This window comes from Bufo bufo, chromosome 6 (genome assembly GCF_905171765.1).
Source record: "Bufo bufo chromosome 6, aBufBuf1.1, whole genome shotgun sequence".
NCBI classification, from domain to species: domain Eukaryota; kingdom Metazoa; phylum Chordata; class Amphibia; order Anura; family Bufonidae; genus Bufo; species Bufo bufo.
The window spans coordinates 134,980,549-134,991,849 of NC_053394.1; positions in this window are offsets into that span (position 1 = coordinate 134,980,549).

An 11,301-nucleotide genomic window follows, 5' to 3' on the forward strand; every position below is an offset into this window, starting at 1 on the left:
CTGAGGTGTGTTTTCTGAGGTTCTGCAGCAGCTGAGATGTGTATTATGTTGTGCAGAAGCTGAGGTGTGTTTTCTGAGGTTCTGCAGCAGCTGAGGTGTGTATTATGTTGTGCAGAAGCTGAGGTGTTTTCTGAGGTTCTGCAGCAGCTGAGGTGTGTATTATGTTGTGCAGAAGCTGAGGTGTTTTCTGAGGTTCTGCAGCAGCTGAGGTGTGTATTATGTTGTGCAGAAGCTGAGGTGTTTTCTGAGGTTCTGCAGCAGCTGAGATGTGTATTATGTTGTGTAGCAGCTCATGTCTGTATTACGAGGCAGCTGAGCTGTTGAGGTTCTGCAGCAGCTGAACCTCTGTGCTGAAGATCTGGCCACCTACTTTAAAGAGAAAATTGAAAACATCCAGCTTGTAATCATTTATCAAGCATCTTCCCTAAAGCACCTCCACTGGTTCACTTTCTATATTAGAACCCGTCACAGAAGACGTCTCCCAGATCCTCTCTTTTTCTCGTCCTGCCACCTGCACTACTGACCCTATTCCCTTACATCTCCGCCAGTCTCTCTCCCCAGATGTCACTATTCACCTAAATATTCAACCTATCCCTCTCTTCTCGTATCCTCTCCTCCTCTTTCAAACATAACCCCATTACTAAAGAAACCTCCTGACCCGCCATGCACAACTAACTACAGACCTGTCTGTAATCTCCCCTTCATCTCTAAACTCCTGGAGCTTCTGGTCCACTCTCAGATCATCCAGTATCTTTCTCTTAACTCTTTCCTTGACCCCTTACAATCAATTTTCTGCCCTCCAAATTCTACAGAAACTGCACTCACCAAAGTGACAAATGACCTTTTGACAGCCAAATGCAACAGTGACTACTCTGTACTCATTCTCCTGGATCTCTGCAGCATTTGACACTGTAGACTCACCATGCTGCAATCTATTGGGCCTAAAGGGGTTGTCTCAATTAAGGAAATGGCAGTTATTATGTAGACAAAGTTAAAGAGGACCTTTCACCGCTCTGGACATTATCATATAACTAGCGGGTTGTGTAGGACATACTGATGTTACAGCACATACTAGTTTCTCATCGGTACAGGGAGGAGGAGACGGGCGCATTTCTTAATGGGCGTTTTCTTCTCCCTAGGTGTGAGCTGTCCAATTGCAGTGGAGAGCATCACAGCCAGGGAGAACAAAAAAAACTCACCTTCTGTCGCCTTCATGCACAACAGCTCCTGTCTCAGCTACTACGTACCTGCTCTGCAGCAGTGGCCATAACCCCTAGAAATGAGCAGTGTATAATGCAATGGAAAAATAAATCCAGCCAGCAAAGGGGGCAATATGCAGAATCACAATACATTAGTAAGTGCCTTGTATTACCTTTAAACTACATGATAAGTGCCATTTGCTGCCATGAGACAATCCCTTTAAGGTCTCTTTCACACATCAGTGAATCACAGACAGCACAGAAACCTATTGACTTGAATGTCCTTCAGTGTATACGGTAATTTGCTTCTCTCCCTCTTGCTGTTGGGGTTCCTCAGGGTTCAGTCCTTGGTCCTCTCCTCTTTTCTCTCTACACAGCCCCTATTTGACAGATTATAAGCAGATTTGGTTTTCAGTACCATTTCTACGCTGATGACACCAACTATACACTAGATACAGTAACATCACCCCTACTCAGGCATGGGACTCAGCCGGTTCTCTCCGGTTCTCCAGATCCGGGTTTTAAAATTACAGCCGGATCGGAGAACCGTGTTGCTGGCTGAATCCCGATGCGGAGCCCAGCAGCGGCGGCAGCAGCAGAGCAAGGGAGAGGTGTCTCCCTTTCCAGCTCCTCTGATAGGCTGCAGGCACTAGGCTTGCAGTCTATCAGAGGCTGGCGCAGGCGGAGCGATGTCACCATCGCGTCCGCCTGAACCGAGATTTGTACTGCGACGGACACAGGCCAGAAGAGGCGTGCATCGCTGCCAGCATGGAGGTAAGTATTAGTGTTTTTTTTTTCTTTTATGTGGCGCGCTATAGGGGCATCAACTGAGGGAATTACTGGCACATGATGGGGGACACTATGGGGGCATTACTGGCACTTCATGGGAAACTATGGGGGTATTACTGGCACATGATGGAGACACTAGGGGGGGCATTACTGGCACATGATGAGGGATACTATAGGAGCATTACTGACACATGATGGGGACACTATGGGGGAATTACTGGCGCATGATGGGGGCATTACCAGCACATGATAAGGGATACTATAGGGGCATTAGTGACACATGATGGGTTATACTACGGGGAATTACTGGCACATGATGGGGGATACTATGGGACAATTACTGGCACAAGATGGGGGACTCTATGGGGCATTATTGGGACATGATGGGGGCCACTATGGGGGCATTACTCGGACATCATGGGGGACACTATGGTGGCAATACTGGTACATCATGGGGATCACTATGGGAGCATCTACTGGCACATACTGGTGGACACTATGGGGGCATCTACTGGCACATCATGTGGGACACTATGGGAGCATTACTGGCACATCATGGGGGACACAATGGGGGCATTTATACTGGCACATCATGGGGGACACTATGGGGGCATCTACTGGCACATCCTGGTGGACACTATCGGGGCATCTACTGGCACATCATGAGGGACACTATGGGAGCATTATTGGCACATCATGGGGGAACCTATGGGGGCATTACTTGCACATCATGGGGGACACTATGGGGGCATCTACTGGCACATCATGGGGGACACTATAGGGGCATTACTGGCACATCATGGGGGACACTATAGGGGCATTACTGGCACATCATCAGGGACACTATGGGGGAATTTATACTGGCACATCATGGGGGCAATTATACTGGCACATAATGGGGGACTATGGGGCATTTACACTGACACATCATGGGGGCATCTACTGGGGGCATTTATACTGGCACATCTGGGCTATCTTCTCGGGGGAATTTACACTCGCACATTATGGGGGCACCACTGGGGGCAGTGGCAACGCCAGGGGGGGAAGAAAGGCCCCCCCCTACATCACGCTGTGCCCCCCCAACTAAAATGCCCCCCCAAGTGAGCCGCCGCCGTCGGGCACAGGCAGATGAGCGCTTCCATTGCGCTCATCTCCATAGTCATCTGCCTGTGCTGCGGTGGGGCAGGGGAGGGAGAGGCGTGTCCCTTCCCCTTCCTCTGATAGGCTGCAGGCACTAGGCCGGCAGCCTATCAGAGGCCGATGCAGGTGGCGCGATGACATCATCGCGCCGCCTGAGCCATACAGCGCGGGACACAGGCCGGAAGAGGCCTGCATCGCATCGCTGACATGGAGGTAAGTGTTTTTTTTTTTTTTTTACAATAGTTTTACAGGCACATTAGGGGGGCTTATTACTGGCACATTGGGGGGGCTTATTACTGGCACATGATGGGGGGCTTATTACTGGCACATGATGGGGGGCTTATTACTGGCACATGATGGGGGGGCTTATTACTGGCACATGATGGGGAGCTTATTACTGGCACATGATGGGGGGCTTATTACTGGCACATGATGGGGCGCTTATTACTGGCACATGATGGGGGGGCTTATTACTGGCACATTATGGGGGGGCTTATTACTGGCACATGATGGGGGGGCTTATTACTGGCACGTGATGGGGGGCTTATTACTGGCACGTGATGGGGGGATTATTACTGGCACGTGATGGGGGGCTTATTACTGGCACATGATGGGGGCTTATCACTGGCACATGATGGGGGGCTTATTACTGGCACATGATGGGGGGCTTATTACTGGCACATGATGGGGGGGTTATTACTGGCACATGATAGGGGGGGCTTATTACTGGCACATGATGGGGGGCTTATTACTGGCACATGATGGGGGGCTTATTACTGGCACATGATGGGGGGCTTATTACTGGCACATGATGGGGGGCACTTATTACTGGCACGTTATTGAGGGCACTTATTACTGGCACATTATGGGGGTATTTTATATGGGGGCCCTGTACAGTAGCATTTTATACTGGGACACATTATGGTGGGTACTATGGGGAAGGGGGGAGAGGAGTACCATGGAGTCATCTACGGGGGGCACTAAGAAGGGGTAATTTATACTTGCAAATTATGGGGGACACTGAGGGCATCTACTGGGGCACGATATATGGGGCATTTTATACTGGAACATTATGGGGGCACTAGGAGGAAGGGGGGAGAGGAGCACTATGGGGGCATTTACTGGGGGCACTATATAGGGGTATTTTATACTGGCACATTATGGGGGACATTAGCTCAACTGGGGGCATTACAAGGCGGTATTTTTTTGCATTGTCACATTATAAGGAGAATTATTTCTACTGGGGGGGCATTATGGTGGGCTTTATTACTCCTTCATGGTATGACCCCCTAGTAGCAGCACCAGCCTCTCCCTGCTTTGTGACCCCTCTGCCCCTTCTCCAAATCCTTATTATGAAATCTTTCTCATTAGGATAAAACACAACATCAGCTCCGCCGAGCCCCCGGCCAAAGTGTTGAATCTCCGAGATCCTCAAGGGCCAAGCCAAGTAATTGTAAGTTTTCATGTGAAATATGTTTATGTTATACACATATAGCATACACTGTGCCACACAATATACAGTATACCTCTACACTGTGCCACACAATGTACAGTATACCTCTACACTGTGCCCCACAATATACAGTATACCGCTACACTGTGCCACACAATGTACAGTATACATCTACACTGTGCCCCACAATATACAGTATACCTCTACACTGTGCCACACAATGTACAGTATACCTCTACACTGTGCCACACAATGTACAGTATACCTCTACACTGTGTAGTCTGTTCTATAAGCACCCTTGTTCTGTGGCGGCGGACAGAAAATAATCTGGAAGTGCCCCTCCCGAGACCAGGCTCTGGATCCGCCACTGATCTGGATCGCTCACAGGAGTGTACATTTCTTCTAAACTGTAATCCGTATCCTCTGACCTGCAGAAATCAGCACTCGCTCAGTAACAACTAACAGGCAGTGCCTGTAGGCTGTAGCCTGGCCCTGTTACCGAAGCTAGCCGAGTGGTGTAAGGTTAAGGTACTAGTAGAGATGAGCGTCCGCTTAATCCTGATTTAAAGTTACTGCAGGATATGGATTACAGTTTAGAAATGTCAAATGTACACTCCTGTGAGTGGCGGGGAGGGGGATCTGTGGCTGACACTGTTATAGGGAGGGGGGATCTGTGGATGACACTGTTATAGGGAGGGGGATCTGTGCATGACACTGTTATAGGGAGGGGGATCTGTGGATGACACTGTTATAGAGGGGGAAATAGGAATGACACTGTCATGGTGTGGATCTGTGGATGACACTGTCATGGGGTGGATCTGTGGATGACACATATAGCATAAGATGCTATATACGGTATGTGTCATCCACAGATCCCCCCCATAGCAGTGTCATCCACAGATCCCCCTCCCTGTAAAAGTGTCATCCACAGGCAACTAGGACATGTTGAAATCTGAGTGTTTTTTTTTTTTAAACCACAGACAGCAGGACTTTTCTTCCCTGTTGCGGTTTTAGATATTGGGTAAAGTATCGCAGCATTTCTAAGCGTACTTGTGTAAATGTATCGTTGTCATAGCTGCCCCCCCTACTTTTGTCCTGGCCCCCAGTGTGCCCCCCCAAAATTTGAAATCTAGAGACGCCACTGACTGGGGGGCAGTTATACTGGAACATCATGGGTGACAATATGGGGGTATCTACTGGGGGTATTTATACTGGCACACCATTGGGGACACTATGAAGGAATCTTCTACTGGAACATTTTGGAAGCACTATGGGGTTGGCCTCCCACTTGTTAAGAGACCAAAAGTAATGGGACAATTCGCTTCTCAGCTTAACAAGTGGGAGGCACATATGCAAACTGTTGTAATTCCTACACTGTTCACCTGATTAGGATGTAAATACCCTCAAATTAAAGCTGACAGTCTGCAGTTAAAGCACATCTTGTTTGTTTCATTTCAAATCCATTGTGGTGGTGTATAGAGCCAAAAATGTTAGAATTGTGTTGATGTCCCAATATTTATGGACCTGACTGTATATGGTGTATTTATGTATGTGTACCATTTATATGGTGTATTTATGTGTATGTGTGTTGCATATATATTGTGTATGCATATATAAATATGTGCCGTGACGCTGCATGCCTGCCGTTGAGTAGGAAACCTGTTGTTAAAGATTTGAATCCAACCCCTGCCCCTACTGTACTAGAATGTCTGCTGTCTCTAACTTCATGTCCTCGCTCAGTGTGAAGCTGACTCTTTCAAAGACCAGCATTTTATGCATGCCACTCGTTCATAAATTAGGCGCATTTTTACAGTCCGTGCGACTGGGGTGAAACATAACTCCACTCTGAGTAGAGTAGTTTTTTTTTTACCAACATTTACACTTGTTTCTAGGCGTAAATTTGCTAGGGCTGATGTCCCGGCCCCCATCACTCCCAAGTGGCGAGGATGGCGTTAAAACGGCCACGCAACGAAATATGTGTACTGAACTGTGAGTTCAGTACAAGAGATCCACAATCAGATATGAACTGACTGTATGGCAAAACACGATGATACAGTCATTTCAGTTCAGCGGAGACATGGTCGACCCGGGAAATGCGGCAGTGCATGAGCCCTAAATAATCCCTTTATGAGCCACACCTGGTTTTAGCTTTAAAAACTGCATCGGAAAACCTGACCAACACCTGAATGTGTACAGGCCTAATGCTGGGTTCACATCATGTTTTTGTCCCATGTTTAACATATATGTTGTGGGGGAGGGGGGCAAAGGAAAGTACACTATGCGTTTCCATCCTGCAGAGTCCAGTACAAAAGTATATGTTTATATATATATATATATTTTTTTTACAGTGGAACTCCATTTTCTGTGGCAGAAAGAGCCCTGGGTCTTGCAGTTTTTCACCCTGTCGCTGCTTCCAGTGATGTCTGGACCCTGTGCCAAGAAAGAATATGCCCAGTGAAAACCATGGGAGGTGGACACAATTCCGGCTGTAAAATCCACCATGGGAACATACTCTAAGGGTGCATTGACACTCGCCAGATTGTGTTGCAGAAATTTTCTGTTTCACACGCAAGATTATGGGGCCAGGCAAGAGCAGTACTCAGACATCTGGCCATGTTGATCACCAAGAAATAGGCGGAGCTAAGTGAACAAAGGGCTAAAGGCCCGCCCTCGGTGCTTCAAACAACTCATTTGCATTTGTGTTCAAACTACTTTTTCAGCTAATTGATGCAACAGTATAAGTAAAGAAAGGGAGCACTTTAAATGTCTCTGCAAGTGACACTATGCTTAGTTTAATAAGGAAAAACAAGTTGACAGATTCCCTTTAATTAAGATGAGATGAGCGCTGGGTGTGGTCCTTCTGCTGCGTAACGAGGAACCGACAGATAAGTGACTCAGCCGTTCGGCTATGTCTGCCATTCTCTATCACTTTCTCTGTCTTATCATATGTGTGCACTGCTGTATTATTTCCAAAGCGCTCACAATGTTTCCTTCATGTTAACCAGTAACGGACGTGTTTCCAAACTATCCTACTCCGCCCAGCAAACTCCCCTTTAACACGTCCAAATTGCTCATGGATCAAGTGAACCATACTTCGATTGTCATCAGTGAATGCGGAAATCTGGCTTTGGTCTATTTGAATGGCGGTGGGTTTCGGTCATGCACTTATAAGACAGACGCTAAGTCGTGGTTGCGTTACGGCTGTGTGAATGAAACCTGTGTAAGACAGAGAATGTCGTAGTCCCACCCATTAAAGCAACTGTCAGCACGATCAACCCTATTAAACCAGGCATATTGCCTGGTTCAATTGATCATACTGATTAAAACAATACCTTAGTTATGTTTCTACGTGGCAGCATTCCTGAGACGCAAGCATTTTTATTATTATGCAAATGAGCAATTTTGAGCACCAAGGGGCCAGCCAGAATGCTTGGAGGACTGCTATTCCAAAAGGCCCATTTCCTCTGGCAGCTCCCTGTCCCATTTATTGATAGGGCTAAACATCTCGTCTAACCTTGTATTCTCGCTCCTGTGCTCTGCCTTAGTGACTCAGCGCATGCACTTTTGGAATCTATGATGCCTGGTAAGAGCAGCAGATCCAGTGCAGAGTCACTGAGCTATTCCACAGGAGGGAGAATACAGGGTTACATGAGATTTTTAGCCCTGTCAATCAAAGGGGAGTGGGCAGTGCCTGGAGGAGATGGGCCTTACAATAGCAGTGTTCCAAGCATTTAGTCCAGCCTCTTAGTGCTCGAAAGAGCTAATTTGCATAATACAAATGCTTGTGTCTTGGGAATGCTGCAACGTGGAAACGTAACTAAGGTATTATTTTAATCAGCATGATCAACCCTACCAGTCAGTAGCCTGGTTTCTTTGGGTTGATCATGCTGACAAATGCTCTTTAACTCAAGACATTATTAAAAGACCTTAAAGGGTTTCTGTCACCCCACTAAACTCTTTTTTTTTTTTTTGTGTACTTATAATCCCTATCCTGCGATATTGCTATACATTATGTTATTAATAATTTTCGTTCAGTAGATTTGGCAAAAAACGTACTTTTATGATATGCTAATTACCTGTCTACCAGCAAGTAGGGCGTCTACTTGCTGGTAGCAGCCGCAAAAAACCGCCCCCTCCTCTTGTTGATTGACAGGGCCAGCCGCGATCTCCTCCTCCGGCCGGCCCTGTCAGCATTTTAAAAATCGCGCGCCTGTGTTGATTCGGCGCAGGCGCTCTGAGATAAGGAGGCTCGCTTCCTCAGCACTCCCTCAGTGCGCCTGCGCCGATGACGTCACCGAAAGAGAAAATTATTAATAACATAATGTATAGATATATCGCAGGATAGGGATTATAAGTACACAAAAAAAAAAAAATGAGTTTAGTGGGGTGACAGAAGCCCTTTAATAAGGGGGGGCGTGGCCAGCCATGGAGGAGTGAAGACGCGCTCAGCCAGAGCTCCTCCACATCCCCAGCGTGATTTGTCCCACATTGTCAGTCACTGATGGGCAAAACCTTGAAGAAGGGTAGAGCCCGACCATCGGCTCCCTTGGCATCCTCCTAAGGCAACTTGCCGCGTCTGTTCGCCCAGCAGTCCACCTCGCCGGCTCCCGCTCTCAACGGGCGCGCCATGCGCTCACAAGATGGTGCAGGCACTCACTCCACGCGGACATCAGAAGCGCTCCCTGCAGTGCCCGACAGCCTTCCTTTGCAAGCGGGCAGGCGCTGATCCGCCTTAGTGCCCTCCTTACCTGCTCCTGCAGAGCAGCCTGCAGGGACCCACAGTCCAGACCGAAGTCCTTCTACCACCACTGGACCGCGATCTCCACAGTTTACAGCGGTCCTGACTCTCCCCACTGGCCCGAGCATCAGCAATCCACCGCCACACTGCTGCTTCATACAGCACCGCAGGTCATTTCAAAGGGCTCACCCTCCTCACAAGAGGCTCCCCCAATGTCCCCCAACCCTGCCATGCCAGGAGACCCTGCGCTGAGGCCCTCAGTTGACCCCTTTTGGCCCAGGGGATATACTCCCCAACTACCCATAGCACTGGATACCCTAGACATCCATCAGGGGCCCCCTCGTGACCAATCTTCACCACATCATGGCCCTTATCTCCTGCAGCAGCTCCAGGATCTGCCTCAGAGGTCCCCCAACCAACCGGCACCCCGTGCCCTGTTCTCCCCTGCTGCACAAGACCCCCTTAATCCTCCTTCCCGCTCCCCTGGTCCCTCCTTGGCGGCGGCGCTACGCTGGTCTACCGGATCCATCGATACCCATCCGCCATTGTCTGGAGCAACACCACCAGGCACAGGGGCCACCACTGACCTTATAAATATCCCCCCCCCCGGGCCTTTCCATACACTCCGCCCTGAGACCGCCATCCTCTTCTGCTTTATTTGATGAAGACACCAAGCCGCCCACCATGGCGGATTTGCACACTCTTATATGTTCTCTACCCTCTAAAGCAGATCTATCCAGCTTCGCCGCCAGTATCCTACAAGAATGTAAACGGGAATTCTCCCAGGTCCGATCTGAGATGGCCTCGCTCGACATCAAAGTCAATTCTGTCACACAGGATCATGTAACCTTGTCAGCTACTGTAGAAGCTCTACAAGACAAAGTCCAAGCCCACGATGTGCAACTACATGTCCTACAGCAACACCTAGACGACATTGAAAACCGCAGTCGTTGCAACAATTTGCGGATTAGAGGCCTTTCAGAGTCCATACCAGCGGCAGACCTGCTACCCAAGATAGTAGGAATTTTCAACTGAATTCTGGGGCGCCTACCAAACTCTCACATAGAGATTGACAGAGCACACAGGGCCCTGAGACCTCCTAACCCTGATAGCGCTAAACCGAGAGATATCATTTGCAGAACCCACTTTTATGCTATCAAGGAACAGATCCTGAATAAAGCACGGCAGTCCTCCCCTATATCCTATGACGGGGTCCCCATCATTCTGCTACAGGACCTCTCACTCTACACTCCACTCGTGGATCCACTATTGGATCTTCTCAAGGACTGAGGCATTCCTTACCGCTGGGGTTACCCATTTGCTCTATTTGTGGGCCCTAAAGGTCATGTTGCTACTCTCCGTACTCCTTCGGACTTACCGCATCTACTGCAACAGCTAGACTTGCCACCGGTCAATCTGGGCCCATGGCCATCTATCCTTCCACCTACTTCTGAATCGTAGAGACGACCTCGTCCTCCTCATGACGTCACCAAGGAGGCACCTGGACCAACTACACCAACTCCACGGGAGCAGAGACGACGAAGATCAGCTGGTCCTAGACGCGGATCCCTACCTAACCTCGTCACTTGAAGGACTGCCTGCAGTTTCTATTTGAGCCTATTACTCCACAGCCATGATGGCTCCTCTTCTTTTCATGCTTAACACCACCTTGTTCCTTTCACTTGCTCTTTCTCAGTGGCTGCTATTATCGACCGTCAGTTCAATTTGATAGGGGATGTGGTAGGCCTGCTTTTCCCTGGCTGCTACTTTCCCTAAGAGTCCGAGACACTCCCTCGGGGCTACATTTACCCTGGTGACTGTCTTTTTAGACCTTTTGGTCATGCTAGCTCTTTCTCTTGTTTGCGTCCTCTTTCTCTCTTCCTCTTCCTATTTTTCTTTACTCTCTTCTCGCTTTCTGTACGTCACCCTTCCCTGTGTTCCTTGTGTTCTTCCCTCCCTACAGATATGATGTCACTCAAGAT